This window comes from Cyprinodon variegatus, unplaced genomic scaffold (genome assembly GCF_000732505.1).
Source record: "Cyprinodon variegatus isolate N-32 unplaced genomic scaffold, C_variegatus-1.0 Scaffold31, whole genome shotgun sequence".
Taxonomy (NCBI): domain Eukaryota; kingdom Metazoa; phylum Chordata; class Actinopteri; order Cyprinodontiformes; family Cyprinodontidae; genus Cyprinodon; species Cyprinodon variegatus.
Genome location: NW_015150484.1, coordinates 701,033 through 705,565, shown reverse-complemented (window position 1 = coordinate 705,565; position 4,533 = coordinate 701,033).

The window sequence follows — 4,533 nt, the reverse complement described above, 5'->3', positions numbered from 1 at the left end:
GCAGCTTTACCTGACAATGTTACAAGTGACTATTAACCCACTGAAGCACTGGGTAAGTGTATAGAAGGAACAAATATATGGATGTGCCAACATTTCTTTAACTGAATGGAAATAAAACTGGACCAATACATTTTGGTTCATCTACAATTACAATTTTTTGTCAAACTTTTTAGCTTCCATGAACTTTTCAACCTTTTGCAGCATTTCAGGCTTCAAACATTATATACGATTGTATTTGTTTTTGACGAATCAACTTCAATTGGGAAACAATCATGTAGGGGAACAACATTTGTTGGAAAATGTAACTTTCTAAACAAATAAACAACTGAAGAATGGGGTGTGCAAAATTAATCGGCCCCTTTACTTTCAGTGCAGCAAATTTATCATCATTATGACTGATGATGCCTTGCGATTGGCAGGTGACCTGTCCAGGGCGTACCCTGCCTCTCGCCCATAGACAGCTGGAGATATAAGCACCAGCACCCCTGACGACCCCGCTTGGAATAAGCGTGATGGAAAATGGATGGATGGATGACTGATGATAATAAAAAAAATCCACCTGTGTCTAATCAAGTCTCCATATAAATGCACTTGCTCTGTGATAGTCTAAGAGGTCTATTTAAGGCGCAGAGAGCATCATGAAGGACAAGGAACACACCAGGCAGGTCCGAGATACTGTTGTGGAGAAGTTTAAAGTCCGATTTGGATACAAAAGATTTCCCAAGCTTTAAAACATCCCAAGGAGCACTGTGCAAACCCCAATATTTAAATGGAAGGAGTATCAGACCACTGCAAATATACGAAGACCAGGTGGTCCCTCTAAACTTTTAGCTCAAACAAGAAGATAACTGATCAGAGATGCATATCCATAGGACAACAATCAGTATTATACTGCACAAATCTGGCCTTTATGGAAGAAAGCCATTTCTTAAAGATGTCCATTAAAAGTCTTATTTAACCTTTGCGGTAAGCCTCCTGGGAGACACAGCAAACATGTGGAAGAAGGTGCTCTGGTCAGATGAAACCAAGATCCAAATTTTTGGCAACAATGCATAACGTTATGTTTGGTGTAAAAACAACACAGCTCATCACCCTGAACACACTAATCCCACTGCCCAACAGGGTGGTGGCAGAATCATGGTTTGGGCCTGCTTTTCTTCAGCAGGTACAGGAAAGCTGGTTAAAATTGATGGGAAGATGGATGGAGCAAAATACAGGACCATTCTGGAAGAAACCGAGACTGGGACGGAGATGTATATTCCACCAAGAAAATGATCTAAAACATGACTCTACAATGGAATCATTCACAAACAAACATATGCAGATATTAGAATGATCAAGTCAAGGTCCAGATCAGAATCCAATTGAGAATCTGTGGAAATAACTGAAAACTGCTGTTCACAAACTCTCTCCTTCCAACCTTAATGAGCTCGAGCTGTTTGGCAAGGGAGAATGGGCAAAAATTTCAGTGCCAGGATGTGCAAAACTGATAGAGACATACCGCAAGTAAGTTGCAGCTGTAATCGCAGCAAAAGGCGGCGCTACAAAGTATTTTACACACCCAGTTTTTCATTTGTTAAAGTTGAAAATATCCAATAAATTTCTTTCCACTTTATGATTGTGCCCCGCTTGCTGTTGATTCTTCACAAAGAATTACAATTTACTGCAAACACAATCTATTTTTATGTTTGAAGCCTGAAATGTGATAAAAAGGTCAAAAAGTTCAAGGGTGTCAAATACTTTCACAAGGCAGTGCAAGTCAGAAACAAATGATCCGGCCCCAAATCTTGTTGTGAATGTGATGAACTGAAACCTGAACCTTCAGAGGCACATAACGACACTAACAAAGTCAGCTGAAGTCACCTAAAGAACATTTCCAAGGTTAAATGACTAATGTCTCAGCAGGATCTGGAAAAATGTATCAATTTGTAGCATAACTGATTATATCATCAGTTTTCTCACAGGCCTGCCTATGAAGTGGATCAGACAGCTGGGGATGATCCAGAATGTTGCTGCCGATGTCTTCACTAAAACTGAGAAAGTTGAGCACATCACCCCTGTTGAAAGGTTCTTACACCAGCACCTCTTATCCCAGATAATGGACTTTAGAATACTTCTATTGACCTATGAATCATTGAATTACAGACTAGTTGCTTGTGCACCATCCACCCAGATGCTTCAGGACTTCAGTGTCAAGTTTGCTCTGCATACCCAAAACCAAACATGGACAATTGATATGTACTGCTCATGCCTCAATTAATCTACACAAAGTTCTTGAAAAGTGGTTGAAATTCCATTCTTAGTTGCTGAAACATAATGAGTTTAAGTTTCTCGTCTAGCTTTACCTGTCTTTATTTTGCCATAGCAATACATTTTATTGTGTGTTTATTCTCTCCTTACTACGGTTCACTTTGCATAATTTTTTACTGAAATGTGCCACACAAATAAACTTGCCTTGCCTTGAATGTAATTTAGACCTCTGTCAACATTTAAATTTTCTATTCTATCCAATTTTAGTCAACTATATTTCCTGTGAATTAAATGTGCAGTGCAGATAGTTATGTTTTTCCATTTCTTTTATATGATAGTCTCTATTTTCATTTCAAACAGTACAAATCCCTTCTACAGCCTTTAAATGAGGTGCGTTCACTTTGTCTCCATTCTGTTACCCAGGAATTATCATAGGTCTTCTATGACTGAAAGGATAGAGAGCCAAAAATAGAACCATCTATTATATTTGGGGAAAATATTTAAAGTTTAAATCAGGTACTTGTGCGTTGACGTGAGATTAAAGGTCTCACTGGCTAATCTACTGGCTAAAATGACATTCAATTGGTATCTTCTCTTATAACTGCACAATGGAGAAGTTGCCCTGCACGCAGAAAAATCTTATGGTTGATCTTTCTGCATGCATGAACACCAGCAAGTCCATGGTGGTCATAATGGATGGGGGCTACAGGAAGACGGAACAGGCTCCTCTCTGCATACAGGAGGAGGTGATGCAGCATTAAGCATTCCTATTTCCATTGACCTCCCTTGCAGGGTAAACACCGCTCACCTGGTGAAGAAGGCCCAATAATGGCTCTTCTTTCTCTGGAAGCTGAAAAACGGACTAGACTTTCTACCCCGCTGCTCACAAACTTTCATAGGGTCAAACCTAAAAGCATCCTGTCTCTCTATAGGAGCTGCACAGCATCAGAGAGGGAGGGTTGCCACAGAATTGTGGGATGCCATCTACCAGATCTGTTTTTTTTTTCATCCTGCACCAATCCAGAAAACGGTCAGGTGCATTGTCACAGATCCCAAACCCATCTGGAAAATGCACCGTTTATCCCAATTCCGTCAGGAAAACGATGCAGGAACATTATAAGAAAAAAATCACAATCCTTCCCCTTAAGGCAGACACTAAACATGGGATTCAAAAAAGCCTCCAGCCAATAGACAGTTTCAGCAGAAATTGCACTTTCTCTAAGTACATGTACCCATATTTTTTTGCATTTTGAAGTCTAACGCATTTGTTCTTTGCTTTTTCATGTTTTTAACTCATGTCTATGAATTATATGACTGTATAAAGTTTTTCTATATTTTATCTCTAATATCGGAGCCTGGTTGCTGTCCCAATATCTTAATTTATACCAGACATTAGCTGGTTAGCGGGATCAAAGAGTACCAAGTTTATTATGAGCTAATGTTTCCTAAGAGCTGAGAGTTGAAGTTTGAATGCCATGCTCTCCTTACTTTTCATAAAATATTCAGTGGAAAGTATCAAAGTTTCTACTGTTTGCATTGCAGTGTGCACCTTCTGCTGCACACTGCAATTCAGCTGGCTGGTTCATATTTCCCTCTACAAGAAGCCCCATTTTAGCTGTTTGGAAATATGTTTAGTCGTGTAAATCTAGACCACTTATAGCCTGAAAACTAAAGAACCTTCTACTTTTTAAAACAAAAATTAGAAATAATCTCAGGACTGCACGGTGGTGCAGTTTGTAGCACTAGTTGCCTTCCAGCAAGAAGGCTTTCTGCATGTTGTCCCTGTGCATATATGGGTTTTCTCCCATAGTCCAAAAATATGACTTTTAGGTTAACTGGCTTCTCTAAATTGTCTTGGGGTGTGATGTGGAATGATTGGTGACCCGTCCAGGGTGTAGCCCACTGCCACCCGGACTGAAGATGGATAGAAACAATTATTCATAGAAAAAATGCAATATTCCAGGCCTCAGTTAAAGCCACTATACTGCGGGTAAGCACCATGCATTCTGGACAGACTAAGAAATAACCAGCTTGCTTTACAGGTTACTCTATAAAAATAACTGCTCAAATTATTTTTTTGTAATGATCATTTAGTCAGGTTATACCACTTTAGCAATAATAAATTCAGTCATTACCCATGACTGAATTTATCACCCATTAAAGTCATATTAAAGTGAGATTTCTTTTCACTCCTTTGCTTTAAATGTAAAATAATTATCACACAAAATCATGTATGAGAATCTTCTCCTTGAATTTGCAAACTACAGACAGGATTTCCATTTC